This window comes from Lagopus muta, chromosome 1, assembly GCF_023343835.1.
Source record: "Lagopus muta isolate bLagMut1 chromosome 1, bLagMut1 primary, whole genome shotgun sequence".
Lineage (NCBI taxonomy): Eukaryota > Metazoa > Chordata > Aves > Galliformes > Phasianidae > Lagopus > Lagopus muta.
The window spans coordinates 150051580-150066344 of record NC_064433.1 but is presented as its reverse complement, the minus strand read 5'-3'; positions in this window follow the sequence as shown (position 1 = coordinate 150066344).

The following is a 14765-nucleotide window of genomic DNA, read 5'->3' as shown; positions in this document are numbered from 1 at the left end:
TCAAACACAGTTTGGGTGGAAAATAGCTTGAGCAGTCCTGAGGAGATGGATTTGAGAGAGTTGGTTGACGAAAAACTCAATGTGAGCTGTCGAAGTGTGCCTGCAGCCCAGAAGGCCAACTGTGTCTTGGGTTGAATCAAGAGAAGTGTGACCAGCAGGTAGAGGGAGATGATTCTGCCCCTCTGCTCTTGTGAGACACTCCCCTCCTCCCCCCCCGCCATGGAGTACAGTATTTAGTTCTGAGGCCTCCAACACAAGGACATCAAGTTGTTGGAGGGGTCCAGAGGAAGGTTTTGAAGATGATCCTAAGGAACGGAACAGCTCTTCAGTGAGGAAATACCGAGAGAGCTGGGACTCTAGCCTATGAAGAGAAGGCTCCAGATGGACTTTATAGCAGCCTTCCAGTACCTGAACAGGGCCTATAGGAAAGTTCAGTAGGCACATTTTTATAAGGGAATGTAGAGACAGGAAAAGGGGAAATGGTTTTAAACTGGAAGAGGATAGAACTAGACTACATATCAGGTAGAAAAATCTTTACTGTGAAGATGGTGAGGCACTGGAACAGGTTGCCCAGTGAGGTTGTGTTCCAGGCTGCCTCCCTGGAAGCAATCAAGGCCAGGCTGGAAGGCTGAATGGGACTTTGAGCAACTTGGTCTAGTGGGAAGTATCCCTGCCTATAGCAGGAAATAAGACTGTCTTAAAGTTGTCTTCCAACCCAAACCTTTCTATGATGTCACAGAATTTGTCATTCCAAGTGGTAACTAGAATCTCTTGTATGGCAAAAAACTACATTCTGTTATGAGACCTTCCATACAGAGAATCTGGTTATCAGCTTCTAAGAGAAACTTTCAATTGATCAATGATAGCCTGAGCTGAAAAAGGCACAAACAGTCCTTGATAACTTAGTTTTCAAAAATCCACACAGGATATGGTAGAGGTTTTAAAATTCCTTAAGGGTAAGTACTGAAAAATATTTCTTAAAGCTTTTTAAAATAAAGACTTGGAAAAATACAACTTTGAAGTTTCCAAAATTCTAATTTAAGTAATTATTATTTTTATTATTTTCTATATATGTTTATTTCTTTTATTTTCCACTAGTTCTCCAGTAGTTTTCCCTCTGACCTCTAGAAACTGTACTATTGAATTTAAAATATATATTGTATATATATATAATATTATATATATAATCATATAATATATATAATTATATTGGAATTAATAATAAAATCTGAATTTTTATAAGCCTATAACTACATGTACACTTGCATGTATACCAATCTTGTCTGTATTGCCACTAATACTACACAAAACATATAGAAACTTATATATGTGATTTTAGAATTGTTGTAAGGTATGGTTGAAACTTAGTGCTCAAAAATATGGTATAGACGGATGAAATGAAAAGGCTACTACAAAACTGAATTTAAATTACTGTGGTTTTCTCAATGTTTTTATCTAAGTTTATTTCTTATAATTTGTCCTATGTTATGTATGAAAATTGAATGTATGTTACTTATCTTCCCACAAATTATTTTCATGTGTAGTATGTATCTTACTACTGGCAAGCTATTATTTGAAGTACAGTAAATAGAACTCAAGAGCAGAATGTTACAAAGTGGTACATTGGCTTAATACCAACTCAGTCTGCCTGCTTTAAAATCAACTTCATTATTGTCTGCAGTTTTTCATTCAAGAATATCAATTACAGATTGAAAACCTGAAAAATTACACAATAAACCCATTATTAAGATATTGTAACCAGTTTTAGGTTCCAAATGGCTTTATGTACTACAGTCAGGAGTTTTGAAAGTTTACTTTATCCAGAAAATATAGTCCAGTGTTGTCCAGCTGAAATTAATACGATTTGTAAATGAATGTACACTTACCTGTTGGGTAGTAGTCCATTTCCTGTGCCCATAAGTTCATACAATACTGGCTTCGTTTGGACCTCAGAAATTTTTCATATGATTCCAGTTCTGACTGCTCATTCTCCTTCTGTAACTGATCTCTGAAATCTCAGGCTGGTCAAAGTATTCACTATGCTTTAAAATCTGCTTAGTACATAGGAGCTGCTGAGCTACTTTCAGCTTCCCTCCTTTTGCTGTTTGACACTTACATCCCACTCTCCGTCCTTTCTGACTGTTAATGCTTCAGACAAACATCCCAGAAAATACACTGTCTGCCTTCTTAGATCCCTTGTTACAGGGTCAGATTGTTGCCAGAAAATGAATGAATGAGGCTGGAGAAGATGTTATGAAGATCATTTTTGGCATAAATATTACAGCTAAACTGATGTATTGTAAGTGCATTTCAAATGAATTTAGCTGAAAATATCTCTTCCAATGGTTATTTTTAGTCTGGATTTTCAGAGATCGGATTTATGCTACGTTCCTGTAAAAAGCTGCAGCATAATAATGGTGAACATATCATAGAATCATAGAATGTCTTACGTTGGTGGGGACTATAAAGATCATATAGTTCCAACCTCCCTGACATGGGCAGGGCTGTTAGCTCACTAGATCAGACTGCCCAAGATCCCATCCAACCTGGCCTTGAATGCCTTTAGGGATAGGGCATCCACAACTTTTCTGGGTGACCTGTTACCCAGAAATGCCTTACCACCCTCTGAGTAAAAAATTTCTTCCTAAGACCTAATCTGAATTTCCCCTCTTTTAGTTTAAAGTCATTCCTCCTTGTTTTATCACCATCAAGCCATATAAAAAATCAGTCTCTTTTCTGCTTGTAAGCTCCCTTAAAGTACTGCAAAGTTGCAATGAGGTTCTCTAGATTTTTCTCTTCTCCAAGCTAAACAAGCCCAACTCCCTCTACCTCTCTTCATCAGAGAGCTGCTTCAGCTCTTTGATCACTTTTGTGGCCCTTCTTTGGACCTGCTCCAACAGTTCTGCATCTTTCTCGTGCTGAGGCCCCAGGCTTTGACATATTATTCCAGATGGGGCCTCACAAGGGCAGAGCAGAGGGGGGCCAATCACCTCTCTCTCCCTGCTGGACACCACTCTTTTGATGAAGCCCAGCAGACTGTTGGCCTTCCAGGCTACAAGTGCATATTGCTGTTTCATGTACAGTTTTTCATCCATCAGGACCTCCAAGTCTTTCTCTGTAAGGCTGCTCTCAGTGAGTTCTTTTCCCAGTCTGTACTCATATCTGGTATTTCCTTGACCCAGGTGCAACACCTTGCACTTGGCCTTGTTAAACCTTATCAGATTTTCATGTGCCCACTTTTCAGGCCTGTCCAAGCTCCTTTAGGTAGATTCCTTCCATTCCACTGTGTCAACTGCATGACTCAAAGTATAGGAATAGAAACACATAGTGGTGAGGGTGTTGAAAGTCAGTAAACTGTATTAAACTACAGCAGTGTGAAATGAAAGCATTGGTCACTGCGATGTAATTGTTATTTTTGACTCAACCTGACTGGAGGGCAGGAATATTAAATAATAATAATAATAAGAAGAATATACATAACTAAAAAACAAAAAACAAAACAAAACAAAAAAAACAACAGTGAGGCCTGGGTTCTCTTGCAGATTTTAAACACACAGCCTCTCCTGTGTTATTTTTCAACAGTGTTGAGAATCTGGAGAGGTTCTCGTCAATTGGAAGCAGGCAAACATTGTCCTAGTTTTCTAGAAAGGCAAGTATACTCTGGTAATTACAGGTCTCTCAGTCTCACTACAGTGCCTGGCAATAATATGAGGGACATTATCTTGAAACTTACTGAAAAGCATTTGAAAGATAATGGTCATAGCCAACACATGTTGAGGGGCAAGTCCTGTGTAACTAAATTTATTTCCTTTTATGGCAAGGTTACCCATCCAGTTGACAAAGGGAAAATGGTTGATACAATTTTTTGGATTTCAGCAAAGTTTTCAATATTGTCTCTCACAGTAGCCTTCTGAACAAAATGTCCAGCATATAGCTAGGCTAAATCATAATACGGGAGAGTAGTTGACAGGTTAGGTTCAATGGTTTATAATAGATTAAGTTACATTAGACTGATGACCATTCATTAGTGGGGTTCTCAATTGTTCCAATGCAAAGCCAATTATCTTAAATGTTTTTATAGATTATCTGGATTCAGGACTCAAGTTCATGCTAATTTGCAATAAATTTGCACATGGTACTGTATTAGGAGAAGCTGTTGACTCCCTGTAAGAGATTATTCTTTTACATCATTGTCTCAAAGCTTGCTGGGGACACAGATGAACAAGTCTGAGCAAGTCTTGGGCAAGGGTTGAGAAATCCTTTGTCTGGAGAACACTGATGGACAATTCCAGGGAAAGGGTTGTGAAATCCTTGGTCTGAGGGACACAGATGGACAAGGCCAGGGGCAACAAGAGAGAGATAAGCCGCAGCTTAATGGCCGTGAAGGGTCTTTTGTGTGGACTTATCTAAAGGAAGACGGCCATCTCAGGATGTCACCATCGCACATGACTCTTACCCAAGCACCCAGGAATGCCACGTTCACAGAAGAAGGATAAAAAGGGGACCTACAACCATTGAGGTGAAGTTTTCTGGCAACAGATTCCTCATGAAGAAGAAGAGGTTTCTGCTGTGAGAAGCCTCACGACCTACTTCTCTCCCACCTGGACTTGCTCTGCGCTCTACCAGCATGCTTGAAGAAGAACAAAGTTGTCTGCCATCAGATTCCTCACTATGGAATTCCTGCAGTTGTCGTGGCAACAAGCTTACTGGGAGTTCAAGAAAGGTTTTGACAACTATCTTAGACATATAGTTTTATTTGTAGATAGTTCTCTGTTGGAACCAGGAGTTGGACCTGATCCTTATGGGTCCCTTCCAGCTCAGGGTATTCTATGATTCTATAACATTTCATATGATCTAGAATATTATCTGTGATTATGTCAGTTAGTTCAGCCATCTTTGATGGCTTTCATTCTCAAAGGCACTTCAAGAAATGTATATTCACACTAAAAACATTTATTTTACAAGATATATGAAAAATAACTATGACTTAACATGAGGATGGAATAAGAATTTATGCTCCAAACACCTTAAAGACAGCACTGGAAGTTATTGCTGGAAAGTTATACATTAGTAAGGAAAAGATGACAAGATTTTACACACTCTAATAGTGATAGGACAAGGGGAAGGGGGGGGAGGGTTAAACTAAATAGAGGGAAGATTTATATTATATTGTAGGTGGAAATTATTTATTCAGAGAGTGATGAAGCACTGATGATGCCAGAAACACTAACCAATAATTGATTAATCAATGAACAGTGATTAAATTATGGTTTTTTGTTTTTCCTTTCAGTATTTCATTTCTTTCCAAAACTTTGTTTTCCTCTTGAATCTCTAAGTTACTACTGTTTCCTCAAATATATATGTAAATAAAATTAAAAAGCAAAATACACATATTTCTATCTTTCTTATTCCTCTACAGTCGTTGTCCCAGCTCCTCACAACTTCGAAATTTTCTGTGCCAAGGTTAAATAACTATGATCTTTCAGTGTAAGATTTTGTATTGTTAATCAGAAACAGAAGAATTGCTAATATGCATGAAAGGTTGCAATGGAGTTTGTGGAGAAAAAATGTTACATATACGTACTTAACCTGACTTTGAATAGGTAAATTGCCCTGAAGAACTGTTCAGATGTTACTAAATATGTAATGGATGTAAAAGTCCATAGGTCATTCTGAAGGTAATGCCTCCTATTTATTTTCAGAGAAACTACAACAGATAAAAAGTACAATAACACTACTTGACAGAGCAAATTTTCAGCTACAAAACCCAGTAATATTTAGTGATCCCCTCTGTCTAATTACTAAGAAAAAAAGGCAAAATATGAAATCAACATATTTAGTAACAAATAAATTTATGCTGTTAGAAAGTCACTATTGTAGTTGTGTAGTTTTTATAATTATGTTACTCTTTCATGAAATATCAGCCTTGGTACTTTTTTTTTTTTTTTTTTTTTTAATGAATAGAAAAAGATTGTGATAAAGTTCAAGCTTTTGTGCTTAAAATTATTCTTCACAAAGGCAATCCTCTTTTTATTCCCTTATCTTTTATATGTAGGATAGCTTAGCTGAATTCATATTTCAAGACTACAGAATAACTACTAATCAAGAGTATAGGAATTCTGTACTTCCAAATAGTTTATAGTCTCAGATAATTTGACATTTTGGGTTTTATATTAGAAAGGTTAGAGAGAAGTGATATATAACCTACTTGCTTGGAAATGTAAGTGAACTGAAATCTGTGCTTGAACACAAAACAATACGTTTGACTTTGAAACAAATCACTTGGATTTTTATCATTTTACAAAATTTAAGCTTGGAAGAAAGTGAAAAGGTTAATGCCCACAGGATATTTCTAAAGAGTTTTTTTGTAGGGCTTAGTCTACATAATAGAAAGGTGAGATTATTATATGGATTTGTTTGAAGTGATTAAGGCAGAGAAGATATACATATGTAGCTGAAAACCAAAGTAGGCAGACGTGAATCCTAGATGGCTTGTATTCCAGCTTCTAGACTCCGAGAAAGTTTCATATGTGAACTTTCACATGCTAATGAAGTGGTATTTTACCATTTCCAAGGAGAAATTCAATGACTGCATCTGTAGTATTTCGACAGAAAGAATATGTCAATGGTTTACAGGCTGTTTCAGCCTGGTTCCATGACTAGTGGGGTTGGGTAACCTACAGACCTATGCCCAGGGATACGGAAAAGGAGGAAAAGGGGAAAAGGGTAGAGAGATGGACCTAAAAACATAATAGTGGCAATGATCTGAGGAGAAACAAACTAAATAAGATATCAAAATGCAAGATGACACATACTAATACAATAGAATAGAATTGAATTAGAATTGAAGCTAATAAAATAAATAAAATGAGAAAAATTCAAAGGCCTAATTCTAATGCTGAAGCAATACAGCTTGGAGGAGTGACGAGCCAGAAGATCAAAAAAGGAGGACAAGTGATCTGCGAATGATTTTTATCTTTCCCTCTGAGTGGAAATGGTAACAGAACAGCAAACAGTCCTCTGGAAGATGTAGTTCTTCTCTTCTGGAACAGGTATGTGGAACTGGAGCATTAGCTCTTTAACTCCTAGTACACTACATGATGTTATGATTTGGAATACTGATAACAAAAAAAATAATAAAACTGTGACAGAATATCAATAATGTACCAAATTCTGCACAAATTTTGTGGTTGAAAAGACAGTAGAGGCTTGAATAAATGTCATTCAGAAAGCATGATGTCAGTTTGCATGAAAATAGCAGATATGCTTATAATTCTAATTTTTCATTTCTTTATAATTAGACTAAAGGTTTTTCATTTTGATTTGCTTTCACTCCCCTCCAACTGTTTCCTTGATCTCAAATAATCTCAGATTTTCTACTCTCTATCACTACTTTCAAATTTATCTTGAGCTATTCTCTTTCTATAGTGATTACCAGTGAACTACTGGATATCTTGGAATCATAGAAACACATAATGTTTTAGGTTGAACAGAAGCTTAGAGATCATCTAGTTTCAGCCTCCCCCCAGCTCCATCACAGGCAGGGACACATTACATTAGACCACATTGCCTGAAGTCCCATCTAGCCTGGCCTTAAACTCCTCTAGGGACAGAACGTTCTCTGAGAAACCAGTACTGGTATCTCACCATTCCATTACAATTAACACTAAACAATCAATCCATTAACAATTAACATTAAACAGTCTCAACTCTCTCAGACCATAAGCAGCTCAGGAGTTTTCAGCATCAGTTCATAGTGTTAATTAATCAAATATTCATTAATGACCAATATACTTTACAAATTGCAATCTATAATGCCATCTATCCCATACCTTAGCAATCACTGTAGGAATGTCTGTAAAACCTGTTATAGACTGTTTGAAATTTACATCCATAACTCTTATCTTTATGCCCAACTAAAGATTAAGTAGTTGACGAAAGAATTGCTATCCAAGTACATTTTTTCAAATGATAATGTTACTGAATTAGTGTAGTCATTTTATCCGATTTCATAACTGATGATTCTGAACACAGTTGGAGTTAAATAACAAAGGAAGGGAGCACTTTAAATAAGTAAAGTTGTTTTAGCATCAATATCCCTACAGTAAATGTCATGGTAAAGATGAAAGAATGAAAGACTTGTCAAAAATAATAGAAGAATCTATGACCTAGATAATAGGAATCTTTAGGAAAAATGATACCTGAAGATCATACAGGCTTTTTCAGACAGATTTATACCTTTTGTAATTATCAAGAAGTAGGACAGTAAAACTCAAATGCATAAAAAAAGAGTATAGGGAGAAAACAACAACAAAACATTTAAACATTTTAGTAAGTATTTTCTCCAGTGAAACACCTACATCTTTTTATGTTTTTTCTTTTTATTTCTATACAGCCAAAAGGAGAAGTCTTTTGGAATCTTGTTCACATGTTCAGCATAACTATTTTAAATTAAGGATCATTGAAAATGAAGATGTCCACATATAATTTGGATGCTCGCTACCACAAGTTGAAACAAATGCACAATTACGAATTCGGTGGTAGTCAAGATGTAGGCTGGAATAGATTTTATATTGATCCTGCTCCTTTATTACTCCTGTTGGTGGTATTCTAATTTATAATTCAGTGGTGGTCTTCTAGATCTGTAGTAGTGGTGGACCTCTAGATCTGCTTTTCCTAATTGCAGGTGCTCATCAGTCCTGTACCATTCTTTGCCTTTTCTTCTATATTTCTCTTTGTTTCTTGTAACCCAGTGCTGACAGTAGAAGGAGCTGTTGAACTTCTACCATTTTGTGATGATTAAGTTCTGGTTAACACACACCATTACAAATGAGTGACTAAAATGGAAACCTGATGTAGAAAATGTATAACAGATGCATTAAAAAAATTATGTTTCCTGATGTTCAAAGTTACTGTCTTCAGGCCTACAAGTAGATACTGTAGATAGTATGCACTATGTGCTAATGTACCTATCACTATTAATTAAATATCAGTTGAATAAAGGTAGAGTTTACTATGTTAATTCATTGGCAACTATTATCAAGAATGTAGGAAATACTGATTTAAAACATTTTATGACAAGTTTGCTTAGGCTTTTAGCGTAGGTCTGATCTTACAATTTTTCCCTCTGATTTTTACTTCACACATTTCCATCTTCCTCCTTAGCTTTAATAATGTGGATTAATATGGTCTACAGTAAGTACATCCAGACAGAATTCCAATAAGTGGAATTAATTGTTTTTGAATTGTGTAAGGATGAAATGCGAACAAGTAATTTCTTAAACCAAAATACAGTTTTTTAAAGTTATTGTTTTGAGTTCTTTGGAATAAGTTTTTTGAGCAAATTACTCAGCATAAGATTATAAAAAAAAGCAAAAACAACAACAAAAAAACCTGATGAAAATTACATACTTTATTTGTCTAGAGAAGAAAATATTTGGTGATAAATAAGGTCTATTAAAATTATTTATTGCTGTTGGTAAGACTAAGCAGTAGGAAATTCTGCTTATTATTCTTAAATTCATGAGTAAGAGTGCTATTATCTACAGCAAAAGACAAAGTAGAAACCCTTGAACATGTCAGCAATACATTCTAATCATGCTTCCTTAAGACTAATCTATCTCTAGAAATATATTGTCAACTAAAAAAATGAGACAGAAATTAATAACTTCCTTTAAATTTTCAAGTAGTTTGTTATGCTTTAGAGCTAGAAACAGTCTAATAACCTTATATAGCAAAACTGTCATACAGAGTTGTTTATGAAAGGGTAATATTGATTGTGATTGTGTGATTTGTGATTATCTAAATGATTTGCTGAATTTGGACTATTATGTACTTTCTTTTTTTTCACTTCTCAGAATAAATGGCATATCAAAAAATGGTGTGGGAAATTGTTATAATCAGAAAGATTAAGGCAGGAGAAGGGTGATACAAGAATGTAACAGCAAAGGACCAGTGTGGATAAGATGATATTTCAAAGGAAAAGTAAAGGTGCTTACTTATCTCTAAAGATCTAGGCTTGTAAGCAAAACACTACAAGGGAGAGATCTCCAAGCAGAGATCCTTCTGGAGTGGGAGTCAGTCCTTAAATGGGATCTAAGAGAGGCACAGCCAGACTCCATTCCTTCTGGTCACGCATGTGAATTGCTTTCACCTGTGCTCTCAGGGCTGACTGGCTCTTTTTTACAACTGCAGTCATCTCTTCAGCCTTCACTTAAACCTGTATTATAACATTTTATATTGATTGTGTAACTGTGCTTTTAGTAAAAGTCAAATAATAAAAAAAAAAAGGTTAAAAGTATCAATCATGGTCATGTCTCAGAATCTGTACTTACGCGCAAAAACTGTTAGTTACATTTCAAATAAAAATATAACTGTGTCAACTAATTAATCAGAATGAACATAAAATGCAGCACACATGTACTTGAATTTGATGATTGGTGTTGGTGAAGAATAAGTTTTCAATGTAGCAGAACAAAATGATTTAGAGTTTGATATTGCTTGAGCAACTTTGGGAGATGAGTAATGTGACAACTGCTCTTGGTGAAGGAAGTTTTGGTCTCTTCTGCCCTTCAATTTGACATTGAATTGAAGAAATTAAAAAGTAAAATCTCTGCTGATAGATATTTCAAAAGTACTAAATTAAATTCTGGCAATCAAAAGCCCTATAGATATAATTGTCAAAGGTGGTTTTTTTTTTTCATTATTTCTGACTGTTGTTTGACATTGGAAGTTTTCTAGCCAAAGCAAATACACCCAAAGAAAACATAAATCCTGATCAGTCAATGATCAAGGGGTAAACAATAGATTTGATTTGATTTATCTATTCATTTTTTATTTTGGTTTTTTAATCTAAAATTTTAATCAAGTAGAACTAAATTGCTATAAGTAAATTGGCTATGGGAAAATAATCTGAGTAATGGTGAACAATGAATGTTCATGTGATTTTAAAAAAAAAAAAAAAAAACGGTGCTAATTAAGAGCCTACATGAAAACTTTGTGGTAAATACAAAAACAGACCATGATATTCAGATTAAAAAAAAAAAAAAAAAAAAAAAAAGTAGTGTTTGGACAGGTATTAAAAGATTTAGATTAACTTTTTTTTTTTTCTCTGAAATTATTTTCTTCCTACTCTAATATAGCTTCATGAATTATAAAGGCAATTTAGACTTGATTTTCAAATAATGTCTCAGTCAATATGCCGCTTCCTCCACATTGTGAAGGGACCTGTTCAAAGAATGGGAAAAGGGAAAGAGTAGAGGTTTCCATAGAAACCTTCAATAGTTAAAAGCAAAATTGCATAAAATGAAAACACTTTCTGCTAGCAGCTAGAAAGATATCTCAGTTGATGAAGATGCCAAGTTGTAAATAACAACTGGCGAGTACAATTTTTTTTTTCCTACCTGAAGTATTACTGTGCCTTATTTGAAAAACAAAAGAAATTAAAAAATCTTCTGTTCTATTGTGTTTAACAGTTCTGAAGACTGATTTTTAATTCAGAAACAATGTAAGTACATCTTGTGACTTAGTATTTGAATGAATACATGTTGGTATCCATGGTAACCCAGGAGATCGTAAAGATGACATTGTCCATTTACCAGGAATATGAACAGATTGTTTGTCTCCTGGTAGTCTGTAAAATGTTGTGTTACTATATGACTGGGGGGGTGGAGTGATTAAAGAGCTTTCATTTCCCTTGTCTTGCAATAAAAATAGATAGACAGCTGTTATTCAAACCACATAATGGTAATATAAAATAACTTTGAAAGTCTTGTAAGTAATTAGCCCCTGAAATGCTCCCAAAAGATCAAACTGACATATTGAACAAAAATGCTTTCTCATAATTGATAGAAGAAAGCAAATACTTAGGGGGAAGGAGGGTGGGGAAACAATAGTAACAACGTGAAATCTTTTTGACAATTTCTTTATATTCACTCTTACCATCTGAATAGTACTGGAGTCACTAAAGTGCTATTGGTCTCTAAGGAGTTTTAGTCTCTTGCTGACTGTGGATGAAAAATGTATTGGAACAGACTGTAAATAAGTTATCTCTGTCTATAGATATGCCAGTGCAAATAAATGTGAAATAAATATAGTTCAAGTTGGGGAGGAGGGGGCTTACTGGTTTTAGTCTTTTTAATTTTGCCTAAGATTTAAAGAAAGACTTTTAAGTATTTTCTTACTTTAGTATTTAATTTTAAAATTATATTATTAAAATATCCTTACGCATTAAGCTTTTATCTACTATAGTGGTTTCTCAGGGCAGTGCATTGTATGGCTGCCAACACCAACTCAGGTTGGATCACTTGCACAGCTTCTTGTGAGTTTTATCTTCCACTAACTGAAATAGTTTCTGCCATAGGACTTCCTATAACATGCAATTCAGATAATGAGTTACAAAGATTTAATGGTATATCCACTACAGTCCTCCCCCCTGGTCCTTACAATCTCAGCTTTATGATTTAATATTGCTTTGATCCCCCACCCCAATGCTTTTCTTCTCCAGACTGAACAGTCCCTAGTACTTCCCCCATAAGAGATCCCTCCAGGTCCTTAATCATCTTAATGGGCTTCTGGTGGACTGTGGTCCCTAGAACTGGACACAGAACTCTAGATATGGCATCTCCAGGTAAGAGTAGAGAGGAAGGATAACCTCTGTCATATTTGCCTGAATGAGGCTACATCTGGAGCATGTTGTGTTGAGCATCAATAATACTGAATCATTGGTGAAAATTTCAGTAATGATTAAAAACAACAATAGTAGTTTTTGGAAAAAAAAAAAAAAAAAAAGTCCTATGGATTATAAAAACAAACAGACAATGTAACCAATAAATAAACAATCAAGAATTCAGCAATTTTTTCAGTTCTTTGAATCTAATTTAGAAGAGAACTTTCAAACATGTAACTTTATTCACTATCTTATAAAACTGTCTCCTTTTTTCTCTTTTTCAAAAAAGTTTTTTGTTGATGATGTTGGTTTTTTTGTTTGTTTGTTTGTTTTCTGTTGTAGCCTCTGTGACATATTTTAGTCGCAATGAATGGATGTGTCTGTTTTCAGGTTCTTCCTAGTAAGGAAGTCATTAGTAATTATTTGCCATAAAGAAAGAGATATTTGTAGAATAAGTACAGCTGTACCTGGAGAGGCTTTACTTCAGAGTATTTCCCACAGATAAGAAAAAAAAAATAGAAAGCTGTATTTTAACACCTAACAATTACTTCAAATTTGTTCACTTTCAGCATATAAGTTCTGTAACTGCTGATAATGATGAGTCAGTGTATCATTGTAATTTACTCTGCATTAATGAATTTTTCCAATCACTCTTTCATTAATCAGTTCTGTAGATAAAAGAGATTAAAATATCACATACAAGCAATTTTTATTATAATCCTATATACATTAGTTTTATCTCTGTTTTTCTGGATTAATTTTCTCTTTCATTTCCCCAGTATAAAAAATATATGTTAGGTTGTGAATGCTCCAACTGACATGAATTTCATATTCATTTTACAATTGTATTCTTTCCAACTTATTTTTTGTATGTTGAATCATTCAGAGGCAAAAATGAGAAGGTATTTTTTGTCCCAAATGGCTTGATATAAATTACACCTTCCAAGTCTCTATGACTTGGAATATTGTAGCTTCTGATTAAAACTTACCAAAAAACAAATTCCTAAAAATGTTGTGCTTTAATTCCTAAAAATGTTATGCTAACACTGTCTGATTGAAACAATACTTGCAGTGTACAGACATATTCTTGGAAAACATTAAAAATTCATAACGATTGCCATCGCATTTTTAAAATGGATTTGGTTCCAGAAAAGGCAGAGTCACAGTAGCTGAGCTGAACTTTTGAAATTGCCTTAGTGAAAAGGAATTCAGTAGAGTGGATTATTATCAAAAGTGATATCTCAAGCAAAAAGCAGAAGACACTTCACAATTTAGAATAATATAAGTAAAAATGTCTAGTGACTTAATTTTCCCGTTGTGTCCCATTAAATCTTGTGTGAAAATCAGGTCAATTTTTCATCAAAAATAGCTGAACAAATTATGTGTTTTTCTACTCTGCATTTAGCTATTAAGATATCCACATTGCAACAGAAGAACAAAAAGGTTTTGGAAAAACAGAAGTTGGTTTCAGTAGATGTAAACTGAAAGTGGCTTTCTTCCACCACTAAAATTTTTGCACGCAATGTTTTATGATGTGCTATTTCTCTCTTGAATAGTTTAGTTTTCTTTGTTTTTACTGGAAGCCCTGTGTATACATGTGCTTATACAATGATGTAAGTTTATACACTAATATAACTATACAATGATATAACTATTTGTGTATATGCATTCTGGAAGTATGCTTGAACTTAATATAAGTACTTGATTAAGCCTAGGTTTAAATCTCTGTTACTAATTTTGGAAAGCTCCATTAATATTTGCTACAGTTTCACTACATCACTTCATAAAGCAGAAACATTTCACATTTCTTTGGAGCTACCATGCTGAGATCCAGTCCCGCCACTGCTGACAGTAATTCACTAAGGGTGATCTTGCTTTTTGATTATGCTGGTATTAAGGAGCAATCGGCAGGCAACCAGTCTGACTGCTCACTTGAATGCGATTTATTTAGTATTTTGCTGCTTGCTCTGTCCATCATTTAATCTCAGTTTCTAAGAGAATTCGAGTCTAGCAGGATGTCAGTTTCTTAGCTTCAAAATGATTAAATTAAACACAGGCAAGAACAAAAAAGGAGAAGACTCAACTACAGGAATCCTCT